General features: G+C 36.3%; 1 protein-coding gene across 6 annotated transcripts in view; it reads left to right on the top strand.

Annotated features, from left to right (window-relative positions):
* Positions 1-16,772, top strand: part of LOC133529044 (uncharacterized protein CG3556) — a 186,881-nt gene that overhangs the window by 69,815 nt on the left and 100,294 nt on the right. For 4 of the 6 annotated variants that reach the window (XM_061866651.1, XM_061866647.1, XM_061866648.1 and 1 more), the window contains exon 2: positions 10,775-10,808. The exons of the other annotated variants lie outside the window; for them this stretch is intronic. The gene's annotated coding sequence lies outside the window, so the exon portion shown is untranslated. The remainder of the gene's footprint in view (positions 1-10,774; positions 10,809-16,772) is intronic. 6 annotated transcript variants of the gene reach the window in all.

Genomic DNA, 16,772 nt, shown 5'->3' on the forward strand with positions numbered 1-16,772 from the left:
GTTAACGAATGTCTTCGTTGCCACATAGCTTACGAGCTTTTTCAACCGATTCTCGTGAAATTTTGTGAGCAGGTTTGTTCAGGTTAGGTTAGTAATACAGTGGTATAAATGACTTAATGACCAGTAGGGTCTATGGCACTTAAGACCATTATGAGTTCGCTGTGATATGACTCAACGAAGTATTTATTTATTTTCACATTTTTAGAATTATGAAGCTTCGCGAGGTTTACAACTCACAGAGCCACTAGTTATTAATAATTGTAACTTACAAGACTACTGTAGATCATAAACGTGAACGCAAAAATGAGCGATAGAGATGTCATGAGTCATGACCGTGGATTGTCTTACATGCTCCGTCTAGCAGTAAAGTGATCTGTAGCACCAGGCTTGCAGGGTGATGTCGTATTAACCTTAATGGTCAGTCTTATGTAACCTAATTATGGGGCGCAGTAAATATTTCTGCTATCCTGGCTAACATGATAGGTGCGTGAGTTTATACGCTCGCATACATAAACGTGTGGGAGCCGGGACTTGGGTTACACCTGGCCGCGTAGCCAACAATCGTTAACGCTCCGTAGCGTAGCGTAGTCACTTCTCTCTCTCACTCTTCCATATTAGTGCGACTGTGACAGTTGCGTTTCGTTCGCCACGGAGCGTGAACGATAGGCACGTTGGCTACGCGGGCTGAGCTCCTAGTGTAAATTTATTCGATAGCGTGACGTAACGAATGCGTTTGCGGTATGTCTCATTTTGTACAGGATTTAGAAACAGCGCGCCAAACGGGACGTATTGGAAACTCAAAATCCGATACAAAATGAGACTTAACGCAAACGCGTACATCACGTCACGTCAACGAATAAATTTACACTAGGGGTACTGTAGTACCTACGCTTATGTTTACAAAACAATTAAATATAAGGTAACAAATTAGTTACCGATATTTTAAGAGATCAAGAAAACTTTTCATATCATTTATTTTGTTTTCATTTACCCAAAATAAAATAATATAAAAATTAACTGACACACGGATCATAATTCGACGGGCGAGGTATAATCGTTAATGTTATTGATATTATCGTCGGCTGAGCATACGTTTGTGCCGTAACCATTTATGAGCAAAATCGTTTTTTAATGATACCTAAAATAACAAAAAAATATGCTATAATTGACACTAACCGGTTTAATTTTTTTTTTCAAAAATATGCCATGTCTGCATTTTACTAGGATAATTTACACTCTGTTAACAGAAAATTATCACAAAAGTTGTTACGTATCAAAAACTTTATTTTAGGTAAAGGTTTCAGGTTGGTATTGTACGTTTAACATTCACCCATCAAAAATTGATACGGCAATAATAAATAATAGATTGTTAACCAAGGGATGAAAGGTACTCATTTCTGTCGAGGTAATACGAGTCCGAGACTGAAATGGTGTCTTTCCCCCGAATTAAACACTCTACTTTTCATTTTGAATACGAGGAAAGTAAAAAATATGTGTATTTGAAAAAATATGACTAGGTATGCACTTTAATTGACGGGAGGTTTTCTTAAGGTTTACAATGTATAACATTTATACTATTATTGTACTTGCTTCTGTTGTTTCTCTAATAAAGAAAATAAAAATAAAATAAATAAAGGCAGAAGGCAGTAATTTTGGACACGGCGCGTATAGTACGTCGGTTCCTCTCTCTGCGGCCCTGACCACCGGCAGCTTGGGCCCTGCCCCGCTGCTGGCGGCACCCTAGGTTAGGTTTTTTATAATGTGTTTATATCTTTTGTATTGTTTTGTAAGTGTTTTTATATTTTACTTTTATATCCATATTATAAAAAATCCTAACCTAAGATATTAAATAAATGAATAAGGGTACTTTCAATTAACAATTTAGGTAAAAGTAGGTATCTTTATTTATGGAATGGGGAGTTAAATATCAGAATGGAAATTGAACTACAAATCCATTTAAATAAATAAATAAATATTATAGGACATCATTACACAAATTGACTAAGTCCCACAGTAAGCTCAATAAGGCTTGTGTTGAGGGTACTTAGACAATGATATATATAATATATAAATATTTATAAATACTTAAATACATAGAAAACACACATGACTCAGGAACAAATATCCGTGCTCATCACACTAATAAATGCCCTCACCAGGATTTGAACCCGGGACCATCGGCTTCATAGGCAGGGTCACTACCGACTAGGCCAGACCGGTGTAATATCAAATATCACCACCGTTCACCATTTAATATCAAATTTTATTCAATTTTTTTATTGTAATATAAAAGAAAAAAACGTACTGGGAAAGTAAGATGCTCTAGTGCAGAAACGTGTATTCTTCTGCACACTTTTTATAACAACAACAACCCACTTTCAGAGCATGATAAATGATAAATACTTTTATTTCATGATTACCACTATATTCAAAATATTTATATGGTACTATAAATAGTAAACATATGCACATAAATGATTAATAACTCGAAAATTTCCAAAATATAAAACTTCTCGAAAAATTAAGCTTTCGCTCTTCTGCAAATCAATGTACTTACGTGGCATATGGCACCAACGTATTCCCAGTCTCACCCGACATTACAAGTGCGAAAAATAGGAAATACGAAACGGGTGGCGATAAATTACAATACGACTGAAGGGAGCGTTTTAAATCGAAATAAATGATTTTATTATTATTATTTATTAAATCGACACGATTTGCGAATTACCTATTTGCACATTTATCGTACAACTCGGCATAGTTAGGTAATGTGCTAATTATCGCACAAGTGCGGTAAAGTAGCAACATATGTAAGTACTGTAAATATTACTACATAATTTGATGTATATTGACCGCGCGTAAAATCAAACCAAACCAAATAAATCTCATAAAGGCAAGCTGGATGTACAGTTTGCCTTTATGAGAGAAGTGAACCGTAGGTATGTGTCAATCATACAAGTAAATATAGGGTACCTAGGGGTAGGGGGGTAGGGTAGGGTATAATAATATTAATAATGTAACTTAATTAATTCTTGAATGTATAATACCTGTGTGACTTATATGACTTATATTTATGACAATGGTTATTTTATTTTATTTAATAAAATGTTCTTAAGCATATACCTACGGCCCGATTCGAAGAATGATTAAGACACATTTAAGATCTTGGAAAGATCTTTAAAAGATCAATAACTAAACGATATGTCAAAATTGACGTTTATTTCGATTCCGCTGTGATCCCAATAAGATCTATCTATGATATTTCTAACTTCAAAGTGACATTGGTTGCCCGAATCGCGCTGCTTCTGTCAATTATGCGACAAACAAACGATATCTAAATGAGAGCTTATCTAAACCAGAAATTATTCTTATCGTATCTCATTCTTCGACTCCGGCCGCTATTTGTATGTCCTTTCTCGTCTCAAGTTACATGCATTTAATGATAACACATTTTTTACCGGCGTGACATTTTTCGTATGGAATTTATGCAGGAACACGCAACACACGTTGCACGATAATGACATGAGGGTGCGTCAACCGTATTTTGGAAAACAGATTTTGGTGTGAAATGTACGTTTAATGTCTAGTACCTGGGCGACCGAGCTTTGCTCGGTTACAACTATTTATTGTAATATGGTGGTGTATAGGTGACAATCTTAACTATATTTGTTTACTAAATTAAACTTGTCTAAAACAATAAAAATTAAAAAAATATATATAAACTTGAACATATAAAAAAAAAACAAAAGTTCGTCACCGGGCGAGATTCGAACCCGTAACACTCGTTTAGCAGTCCGCGTCTTAACCCGCTGGACCAGACGGACAGTGGCCGGCGATACGAAATTAGCGACTATATTCTGCGTCGTAAGAAAAACGCATGAAAACTCGAAAACACGCGTTTTCCCAAACATAAGACTAATCTAGATCGATTGTTTACCCCTAAAAACCCCCATATACCAAATTTCAGCAAAATCGTTAGAGCCGTTTCCGAGATCCCGGAAATATATATATATACAAGAATTGCTCGTTTAAAGGTATAAGATATAATTCTATATCTTTATAATTTTAATAACATAAATATGGCCAGGGTAGATGGCACTTTCTGGCAGTACTGGAGGAGCCTACATGCATGCATGAATAGTCAACTACATTATAAAATAGTTATTAACATAGGTTTAGTACATTAGGTAAAAAGTTACTAATATAATATGCAAATTTAATTTTGCAACAAATGTTTATTATAAATCTCTTAATGCACTACATCAGTCCTTTTTCCAGAAATCGTCAACAACCATCAAAACGGAATGTCCATGCCCTTCAAAACCGCGGGAACTTTATCTGCCAATTACAATATTAAAAAAAAAAGTCAATGAACGTTCGAAAATCATCAACACATAAAATTCTACCAAACGACCGTTCGTTCGTAAATCCTTAATATCTAATTCAAGTGTAACATCTTTATGGACGCTACGATAAACAAAGATTCGCGCGATGTAGGATATTCGCAACGCCGCCTTTGTTTTTTTACACAACGTCGGTGGCAAACAAGCATACGGCCCGCCTGATGGTAAGCAGTCTCCGTAGCCTATGTAGTTATGTACGCCTGGAACTCCAGAGGAGTTACATGTGCGTTGCCGACCCTAACACTCCGCACCCTTTTTTTTTTTTTGTTGCCCAGGAAAAATCTTCGAAAGATTCCCCAGCGCCAGGGGAAGCCTGAGGATATGTGAGGTTTCTACTCACTAAAAAACCTGGGGTGTTCATCTCTCTGCCTTTAGGGTGGAGTCACGGGCACGTGGTGTCAATCATCCGCAACCCCACCAGCAACACTCCGCACCCACGTTAAGCTCTTGCAACCTTACTCACTGGCAGGAACACACTCTGAGTAGGAACTGTTATTTGGCTGCGGTTTTTTGTAAGGTGGAGGTATTTCCCCAGTTGGGCTCTGCTCTAGATCTGGAATGACATCCGCTATGCCATGCCGTACCACACAAAACGAGATGACATTCACAATGCCCATACCTCTCTCTTGGACGTAGTTTAAGGACGTACCCGGGTCCAAAAACCTGACAGGATATTGATTAAACCTCTGTTAAGCGTTTTGTATGCCTCATTCCAAGAGTTTGATACGTTTAAGTAAATGTATAGGTATGCCCCTTTCACCCATTTTTTAACTGTGTACCATCGAGAAGGTATAATATTATTGCGAGTCATAATTCATAATCAAAAGTATGACGCGCAACGCACCGCACTATTAATATTCATTGTATCGAGTGACGTCATTTGTTGCCTGTCGGCGAGTCGATATCATATTTCGCAAATAATATTGCACTGTAAACATTTTTGGAAATGCTTAAAATATATTTTCAAAATATTTTTCATTCAAAATGGAGTAGTAAATTTAATTATCACATTCAAAATTTTACACCTACCTATTTTAATTTTAATAAGTAACATATTTTTTTCCAAGATTTTATTTAACTTGCCCTGTTAGTATGTATGTGACAAATTTTGCAAATTTAATTTGACCCACTTTCCGGTTTCCGATGAAGCTGAAAATTTGCATACATATGTAAGCCGAATGACAATGCAATATTATGGTACCATCAAGCTGATCTGATGATGGAGACAGGAGGTAGCCATAGGAACTCTGTGATAAAACAACGCAACGATAATGATGTTTGGGGTTTTTATAATTGTCTCGATGAGTATTAGTTGCCTGTGGAAAAAAAGTACAGTCAGCGATAAAAGCTTGTACTAAAACTGAAATTTTTGCCAAAAACTTATTTATCCTTTGACTCGACTGCCAAGCCTAACGTAAGTGATTGTCAGGCGAAAGGCGCTACATACTGAATTCAAGCAGTATTGTCAATCACATACGCTCATACGTCGTCAGGTAGACGTGCTCTAAAATATCTAAATATGCACTTTAACGCCTTGACAATAGAGACGTGTTCAGATATTTAGAGTGCCTTAGTCGCTCCGATATATCTGATGGTGACTCTACATGAGCTTATCAAGCTGGCTTAATCGCCTGCGCACCACTTAAAATCTTTGCTTTACTCATCATATCAGCCTTTTATTGCCCACTGCTGAGCATAGGCCTCTCTTCCAGTACGCCACTTATCCCGGTCCAGCCATCTATCTAGAAGTGACCCGCAATCTTCCGAATGTCGTCCACCCAAAGCCACCGGACGCCAGGCACTACTTTCGTCTGAAAGTATTGCTTTACTAAATTATTTTAAGTAAAACTACGCATAAACAGCCACAGCACAGATTTATTTCACGAACTAAAAACTAAATTATTACAAAGACTCAAAATACTCGGATGAATTCGGGCTGTTAATAATTTGAGCTAGTTCTCGCGAAGTCAATTCAACTTTTACAGAATTCGAGGAATTTGCTGAAAGCGTCTCCATTTAAACTTCAGCATCTCTGCGTTTAATGATTCCTTTGTTAGTTGGTTTAATAATTTATAATAACTACGTACTCAATTATATTGTTGGTATTTACCTACTTTCATTTGTTTGCCATAGGTATGTGACTTTAATCTTCAGTACCCCTAGTGTAAATTTTATCGATATCATAACGTGACGAACGCGTTTGCGTTAAGTCTCATTTTGTATAGGATTTTGAGTTTCCAAAACGTCCCGCTTGGCGCGCTCTTTCTAAATCCAATACAAAATGAGACTAAACGCAAATGCGTACGTCACGTTTCAAAATCGAATTTATTTACACTAGGGGTACGGGTATGTACGCTGTTATTCGATAAGTCAATTCATTTATAAATAATAAGTTAATTAAATACATAAATATTAGAGGACATCTTACACAGACCGACCTAGCCCCAAACTACTTATATAGATAAATACATACTTATATACATAGAAAACATTCATGACTCAGAAATAAATATCTGTGTTCCTCACACAAATAAATGCCCTTACTGGGAATCGAACCCAGGACCATCGACTTTATAGGCAGGGCCACTACCCACTAGACCAGATCGGCCATCTTCTTTAGATAAATATATGAGAAATTTTAAAGAAGATAGCGTTGCATTTTAATATAGAAGTATGTTATATAAGCCTAAAATGCCCTAAACTGTAAGGCCCAATGTGCATTACAATGTTTCAATCTAATTAAAACCTTTCATAAACCAAATAAAGTAGCATTTCTGTTGTTTCATTGTTTTCCCGAACAAACGAAATTCTTCCCAATTTACTATACAACAAGGTTCAAATTAAAAATAGGAAAAAAATTATGACGGACCTAACGAGGTTGAGTTGTGTATATTTTCATTGTAGGTCTAAGCTAGTGATAAATTCCAATTTGACGTTTCGTAAATTAAGAAGCTTTCATACCATTCATACACATAAAGATAAAAAAGCAAACATGATAAATATACAGAATAACGAGGCATGGAGATTAAAACTCTATATGAACCTTTTAACCGCCGTAGTCATATATACATACAATATCCAGCTCATTTCGCCGCAATCTGATATATAAGACAAAACTTCGTGTAACTTCGTACCGGCGGCGACACGAGCACGCTCGTTTAATAATTCTGAGCGGATAAAAGGTTAAATTTATTTTTGAATTTAGAATTATTTCTCTCTGCTTTTATTAGTAATCCCATCGCCAAGTTTTAACGGAAAAACAGATCTTAAGACCCCATCGACGAATGCCGTTACATGACTAAAGCCTGATATGTTAAACATTTGTTACACACACAACACAAATTGACTAAGTCCCACAGTAAGCTCGATAAGGCTTGTGTTCTGGTATTTAAGTAGAGAACTGATGTAAGCTATGCAATTAATAAATAAGTACTAATTTCTAGTGAAATAATAATTTTTAATTTAATTTCGATACTTTACAGTATTCGTGAGAAAACTCAAAGGGTACTCGTATCCTCTTGAGTTTTGAATGGTAAAATGAACGAATATCATATTAATTAAGTTTTAATTATTTACATAAATTTCGAATCGACTTACATAGCTTCAAGTTATTTCAATATTTAGATACAAACGCAATTGGAATAACTGAGTTGTGTTCAATTACATTTGAATAATTAATTTTGGTTACTTTATTCCCTACAGACAGAATATGAACATTAAAAGTTTCACAAAACTTATGTGTAATTGGGCTGATGAATGAATGAATTAAAATCATTATTTTCAGGCAACTATTGGCCCATAGATAAATACCTTATAAACTAGCATACACATTATAAGATATAAAATATATCTAAAAACACACAATTATGGCTGCAATGCAGTTCGCAACCCCACAGTGTCAGGGAGGCGGAATCGGAACCGCCGGAACTTGACATTCTTCGGTCAAAACTCCTCCTTGGTGAAGGTTGCTAGGTGTTCAGTCGGAATGCTCACCACAAAATAATAATTCACATTGTGTCGAGATTCCAACTTGACGACCCTCAGGACGAATCCGAACTTGACTCGTACATACTTTACGATCTCTTCTACCTTCGTAAGGTAGAAGGCACGTAGGTTAGGTAGGTCAGTAGCTAGGTAGGTTCTAAATGTTAGAAGGTTCAAATGTTTTATGCGTAACCGGTGAACGATAGTGTATCCTTGTTTTTGGTATGCTCAGAGCATATCAGCTGTTGCAGTGTACCGGAGAAGCGCTTTCCTGGGCTCGTTTACCAATCCAATTCTGGTGCAATTTTTGATTCAACAAGTACAGACAAAAGATTTAACTTGTGACCCATTTCGTACCTCACAGTGACAAACAGCATGAAAGTCGCTAGAGACCTCATACTATTGTCACTGTGACTAAGTACAAAATGGGTCACAGATTAAATCTTTTGACTGTACATAATGATGTATTAACACCGACTATCCTTGATTATTCATCTGGAAATTTACGAGTAGGTACTAAAAATTTTTTTGTACCTACTACACCTAGTGCGTGCGTGCGTGCGTGCGTGCGTGCGTGCGTGCGTGCGTGCGTGCGTGCGCGCGCGTGTGTGTGTGTGTGTGTGTGTGTGTGTGTGTGTGTGTGTGTGTGTTAAGGGATTATAAACACCTTCTAACAGTAATTTTGCATTTAGATACTTTAACTTTACATTGTACATTTAATTTAGTATTGACCAAATTAGCTTGAAACCTAAATGGCTTAACAATTTAAGTCCGTGACTGTACCAACAAGCGATTAAATAACTTATCCAAAAGCGGGCGCTGCCAAGAAACGGAAAAACTTTATGTCCACGTCCAAATCTTTACACTTATTATTTTCGCGGTAACAAAGGACATCTGCTCCTACATCCTGAAATATATTTAACGTGTCTTGGCAACTTGCCTTTTCGTAATAGGCTAGTTTCCCAGAGGAAAATTAAATATTTTAAAGCAGCCATCGAATTAGAAATACTTATAGGTCAACCGTTTAACTTGGGCGTTTAAGAAGTTTTTATGAACTATTTTAGCGAAGTTATTATCTGTATCGGCTACGGATTGGTTGAAGGCTTGACTGCATGATAGTAGTATGTTAATGGTACCAGTCATGGGACATTTTAGATAAAATTTGGGGTATTTTGATATTTTTTCGGCAACCGTAAAATTTCTACCCCTTTATGCGTTAAAAGTTGAATGTCCTATTTGTCCTTTATGATTTTTATGTATTTCATGAAAGATACTGTCCTGGGAGGGATGGCGCCATTAATTTCAAAACAAAAAGAAATCAATTAAACATAAATGGTAAAATATTGCCAGTGTTTGAAAACTTATGATAAATACTTATTTTACAGGATTTCTCTATACCATCCCATTACTGGTGCCTGTTCCATTATAAGGGTGTTTACTATAAGTATGTATGGATTTAAGAAAGGAATAAGTTTTTGGCGATAATTGCATTTTTAGTACAAGTTAGCTAATATTCGTCGAGACATATCTAACGACACCAAACACAATTAGTTCGCGTTGTTTCATCACAGAGTTCCCATGGCCACCTGTTTCCGCAATGAGATCAGCAAAACTCATTAAAAAACCTTTTTTTAAATATTTACCTTAAGCTATTTCAAATGGGTAAAATTATAGCTTAACTAAAAACATAGTCTCCAATGCCTGCTGAAACCGATTTACGGGTATCTATTTATTTACCCTTCAATGGGTTTCAGCAGACGTTCTACAGGACATCAAAGCTCTCCAAACGGCCTCTACGTGTTGGAACTATATCCCCAGGCACGCCTTATAAAAGACTGGACTTAAAACCCCGAGAGTTTGTAACGGAGATACAAATAATCATAATAATTATTATTTATTATTTCCTTTATTATTATATTAAGAACGGTTATATCCGAATAATAACGGTTATATAAAGGAAATAATAAATATTATAGGACACTATTAGGTACAAATAGCAATACCTACGCTTAACTGTCCATCGGTACAGTTAACAGTGTGGGCGATGGTACACAAATTGACTAAGCCCCACAGTAAGCTCAAGGAGGCTTGTGTTGTGGGTACTTAGACAACGATTTATACAATATACTTACAAAAACAACAACGATTATGATCGTTCTAAGCACTGTAAATAAGCGCTAGCCAGGTTTACTCAAAGTTCACCGCAACACAAGTGTGTAAAGCAAGCTTTACACTGGTATTTTACATAGGCTTCAAAGCCTGTATCACCTTTATATATTTTTCTATAATACACACCGCAATTTTAGTCTACATATTACCTATTAAACTCCCAAGGAACGAACAAATTAGTCTACCTTACGCCACGTAATAAATCTTTATTGTTACAGAGCCCGGAATTAAGCTGTCAAAAGAAATACTTCGGTAAGTACCTCTTATCTTATCTTACCACATTAATCTTATCTGCACCGCGCTCAAAAGATCAGAAAATACCTGCGATATTAATTTAAAAGAGAAATTTACGAGAAAGTAACGCGCCGTTTTCCATTTTAGAGAAAATTAAAATGGCATATTGTGGCAATTTATTGTAGAATTTTACCTCAAAAGGTAATTTGTTTACAACGTCCCATCGCTTAGTGTTATTAGTGTTATTATTACCGTCATTTTGACGGTTTATTTATTAACTTCTAAGGCTTTATAGGAAATCTACGTAGTCTTGCAAATTACTTGTTAATTTGAAATTAGTTTTTCGTGTTTAACGGCAATCTTTTTAGAGTCCGACCAAGCTAAGTTGGCAGCGTTGTTAATAGCCCAGGCTGTGCAAGTGTTAAGTAAACGTCATAATTTGATAGAAGTTTGACGTTTAAAATAACACTTGCACTGTTTGGGCTGTCAAAATCGCTGCCAACTTGTCTTTGTCTGACTCTATTACATTTAAGGATTCTCCCATCACTGGAATTCTTCTTAAACACATGCAAGAAAATAATATAAAACTTTAACGGCAAAATCATCTTATGTCTAGTGTCCATTTCTTATCTATCCTTATGTTGGTATGCCTTCTAATTGTAAAAACTGTCACCTTTCCCGCTCTTTTTCTAATAAACTGTACATGTCCTGTGTTGTCTGTGATGTCCATAACATTAAATGTTCTTTGTCTTAGGTACCTACCTACCATAAGTCCTTTTACCAAACCAAAATGTATCATACACCGAACATGCTTATCGTGCGTGGTACGTCTTGAAACGTCGTCATTGGCAAAATCCCTCCTGCCAAAACACACAAGAGGGGAAAGCCATAAAAAAAAAGGATTAAAATTAAACCTACTTTCAGGAATTCTATTATGTGTTACGCTTAGAGAAACCTTGAAGAAAACTGTATCGGATAAAAGATCTCATTGAGTAGGTAGGTTCGTTGGCAATGTAGAGCAGGGAAATTGTTTTAAGTGAAAAAAATTACCAATCTGAACAAACACTGAACTGTCGCCTGCGGTATTTCCGGACCGATACGTCCTTCAAACCTTCAAGAAAAGAGCGTACTCCCATCTTAAATGCCGGCAACGCACTTGCAACCCCTCTGGTGTTGCAGGTGTCCAAGGGCGGCGGTAGTCGCTTACCATCAGGTGATCCGTCTGCTCGTTTGCCTTCTCTACCATAAAAAAAAATCGAATGACAGTGAAAACGAATCAATCGAAAGCCAACTCACCCCGTCTCTGCACGCCGAACAGCTGGTTGGTACCAACACTCTCCAATGGCGAGCTGATGCTGGGGTGGCTCTGGCGAGGGTTTTGAGCACACAATTCGACAGTTTAAGCGAATTTCTGTCTACCACGACGAACGAGCTTGCGCATACGGCCATGAGCAGCCATCGAAAAAATGTTTTCCCGACACCTCTTCTGATTCTTCCGAACCGAACCGTTCTGAAACCGTCGTTTCGCATATTCGCAACGCATCGTCTCACTCATTTGGTTCGGCCGGCTCATTCGACTCATGAGTGGGAAAGAGCGAGCAAGTAACACTGAGATAGATATATGAGTTACTGAGCGAGTTAAATCTCCAATGAGTGAATTCAATCAAAAGATATAGTTAATTTAAAACACTCACTCGTAAACGACACATGTCCTTTTTAAAAGACATTAATAAGCAAAAGAACTCGAGACTTCGCCATTTTGAAGTTCAAACCGGAAATTCAACGATAAAACCCAAATATATTGGTTGTCACAAAAAAAGCGCCGTAATCATAATAAAGAACCCTAAGCACTGGTAGTTTCCGAACGTCATACATCTTCCTTGGTGTTGCCAGTGCGAACGATGATAGATGTTGCCAGGGAAATTACCTACGTGGAAAATGCACTTTCAAGATGGCGAATATGAAGATTTATGTACACACATGGAAATTATACGTAACGGGTTGCTGTTTATTTTGCTTTCCTTTTTAAGTATATTCTTTCTCCTCGTATATTTCTTATAAGACCCATTTTTGCACATTTGAATTTCGAACTTTCTTTCATTTTTATTAAAAACTCGAATTTAATTATTATTTGTATAAGTACGCTGGGACTTGCAAGGTTAAACATTTTGCCTACCTTCGAGAATATAGCGTGTGGTATATTGTATGATGTATTACAATATAATAAGGACCAAAATTATAATGAAATAGATGGGTAGGTATATAAACATTCAACTGACATCTATGTCTGATATTACTAGTTTAATTGATATATATTTATTTAGCTTTTATTGCTAGATTTTTTTTACACAAAGAAATTAGAGAAACTAGAGCGTTCATATACTTTTTGTTTGCAGGTTCGTTCTATTCTTAAAATGAGGGCTAAAAACTCGCGTGTAAGTAACTACATTAGTTCGTAATAGCGACGTGCATATTAAACAGACCAGAAGTGCCTCGAGGCATGTGACGTCCATAATGCGCGCGTTTAATACTCCCCATGTGGAATGCATCTTGTTATGAAACCTAGTTCTAGTGATGTGACGTTCTGTGGACTCCAGGGTGGGATGTTCCCAGTAAAGTACTCTTATATAGGCTCTAGAGTTCTGTGACAGCCATAACCATAATGCGCGCGTTTAATACTCGCCATGTTGAATGCATCTTGTTATGAGATTCTTTCAAGTGATGTGACGTTCCGTGGACCCCAGGGTGGGATGTTCCCAGTAAAGTACTCTTATATATAGGCTCTAGAGGTCTGTGACAGCCATTATGCGCGTATTTAATACTCGCCATGTTGAATGCATCTTGTTATGAGACTAGTTCTAGTGATGTGACGTTCCGTGGACCCCAGGTGGGATGTTTCCAGTAAAGTACTCCTATAGGCTTTGAATCTGATTATGCTACCATATAATTACGACATTTCTATAATACCTACTACCTTCCCTACTAACACTTCCTAGTATCATTAGTAGTAAAGTTATTGACAGTGTATGCAGCTGTATAAAACGTTATCTAGAATGAAATTAACTTTGTCGTCGTTTGTAAGTAACCATTTTCCCTTGTGTTAGGGTATTAATATTCCTCTATGGCATTTTTCCCCAGTACATCACTATTCCTTGCCTCGTCGTAGCGTATGAAGTTAGCTGTAATATGTCTTGCGTTTCGTGCTCTCCTAGTACCTATTTGGTCTGATTTAATGCTCTTCAAATTAGGTTTTTATGAAAGAATTTAAAACCAAAGTGCACTATGAAGAGTGCACAAGTATAGTTGTCTTTTTGAGGGTTCCGTAGTCAATTATTAGGAACCCTTATAATAGTTTTGTCATGTCCGGCTGTCTGTCCGTCTGCGGCTTTTCCCCGTACATATTATAACAATTGAAAGCAAAGGCCAATTAACCATTTTGCAAATCAAACAATGCTTTTGTTCTTCGATGACAGTCCAAAAATCTCCACACATATCGTATAATGTATTCAGCCACGGCCTTTCTGCCTGTCCGTCTAGCCGAATACAATTGAATTTTTCACTGGCCCATGGCGTATTTGCCTACTGTCTGCCCTATGTCCTAGTAATAAAATGGCGTATGTATACAAAACATGAAACCGAATAAAATGGTCATAGTGTGCAGGGCAGTTACGTCCGAAACGTCTCAGTTATAATGAGAGTAATATTAACAAAGGCTTAAGCGCCTGCTGCAATAAATTTCCATTTTCCAGTTTCCCATTAGTGTTACTTACATCGTTTTATAATTCGTTTCAGTGTTGGTCGCGTATTATCATTGCTATTTAGCTCGAGCGCAGTTGAGTCGAATTTCAATTTCATTCTTTATTTATTTACTAAAAACGGAACTTAAATAATTGTAATAACAGTTTTGAATGACTCACTAGACTTAAATCGACCGGGATATGGACCGTGATTACCTTTAGTATTGTTATCGAGCTCGCGATATTTCGACGCAGTTACGTGCATCTTGTTCAGAAGTTGCCCGTGGTAATAGGTAATCACGGTCCATATCCCGGTCAATTTAAGTCAGGTAATCGCGTATAATTAAGTTTTTAAATTTACCTGCGAAGTTGAGGACGGCGTTGTCCCGGTGGTCTCGAAGAAGACTGGGTAAATTTGATATCAACATCTAGCCGCGCGAATTTTTCACTTGGTCTTGTTTATCAACTTAAACGTTTCGCACACTAGGGATGTACCGGATTAGTGGATAGTTTTTTTTTTATTTTACATCTTGCAACGATACATTTTGTTAGGACCATATTTATAAACAATTAATGTTTACAGCATAATAATACACCTCAGAGCTCAATGCCAGCACCATTGGTTTCATTTTTGTTCAAAAGTAACAGTAGATATACAACAAATATACACCGTGGGCTGGTAAGAACCGACAGATTTTAACCACGCATTCCTGCGGTCATAAGGAGCAAAATATGTTATATGGTTTTGGTGAAATTCGGTATAATTTTGTTTTTTTGAACACGACACATTATTACTTAATCTTTCTGGTTTAACCTTTCTGGTCTTGACTGGAAGAGAATGCCTTATGTATTGTGCAATAAACAATAATTATTTATTTTTAAGGTCTTGGCAAAAAAAAAAAACAAGTAGGTAACTTTTTTTTTATATTTACAAATAAAAATTACGAGTATCATTAAAACTGTATGTAAACTCTCCTTTGTCTGTCTTGTCTGTCAGTAGATATAGTGTAAGTGTAGGTATGGTGGCAGCGTCGCAACCAAAAAGGTGTTATTCACTAAATTATCACAACAAATTTTCAAAAGAATTGTCATTATGTCATTAAACAAGACCAATTTCAGAAAACTGTATGAAATTTTAGTCTCTAAATGGGGTCAGGAATACACCTTCAAAATCTGTCGGGTTTTATTAGCCCACGGTGTATATAATAGTAGAAATAACAAACCACTGAAAAAAAGATAATCGCTTAATTTCGATTAGTATTAGCGTCTTACTGATCGTCACACTAATGTAAGCAATTGCAATGGCAACCACTATGTCGGCATATTAAATACCTAATGAAATTACTTTTGTGTGGAAATGGAAGTCGCATTTGCGCAGTTCGGTAAATAAGGGAATTTAAACGTGGCAGCCATTTGGTATGATAATTAGCTTGATAATTGGGTTCAACTGTCAATTAGAGACTTGGAATATTTAATATGAATTTGTATTGCACATTAGTTGACATTAGGGTTAAAATCATACGGCCTGATTTGAACTTTAAAATACGTCAAATATTAGGTCTAGATACGATAGGGATCGGATACGTTTACGTGTCTAATGCATATCGTATCTAGATCTAATATTTGACATATCTTAAAGTTCGAATCGGGCCGAGTCTTTATTATCCGCAATTCGGACCGTATCTAAAAACAAAGTATTTAAAAAAATTAAATACAAAAAAAGTTGTCGATTGAACTGTCAATTGATGTTCGTTATTTCCGTATCATTTTATTGTAATTACTTTGGTTTTGTTTTATTGCGGTAATTAAACTTAATTGTTAGTATACCTTAAAAGTGAATAATAGCTTTGCGATTCTAACGAAATAACGGTTCTGTTTCTATGAAATTCCATTTCGGGAGAAAACGGTTTCCACTAACTAAATCTTAACAAAGCACTTTGATTTTGTTGTCGATCGCTTCAGCATAATATATTCTAGGTTTCGCTTTAAAAAAAACTTTTTCTGGCAGATTTTGAAAAAAAAAGAATAACCTATAAACCTAGTTTTTCATTGTATCAATAACATACAAAACATATAAAAAAATCATGGAGAATGGAAAATATATAAAAGTGGATAAACATTTTCTCTTTTTGTATGAACGATCACGATCTTCCCTCTTAAGTGCTTAAATGATTAAAGTAAAACATTAACATTTTTCACGCTGATATAGATCTGCCAGTTTTGACACTTAGGGTCTCCCCAAACT

Source organism: Cydia pomonella, chromosome 20 (assembly GCF_033807575.1).
Source record: "Cydia pomonella isolate Wapato2018A chromosome 20, ilCydPomo1, whole genome shotgun sequence".
Lineage (NCBI taxonomy): Eukaryota > Metazoa > Arthropoda > Insecta > Lepidoptera > Tortricidae > Cydia > Cydia pomonella.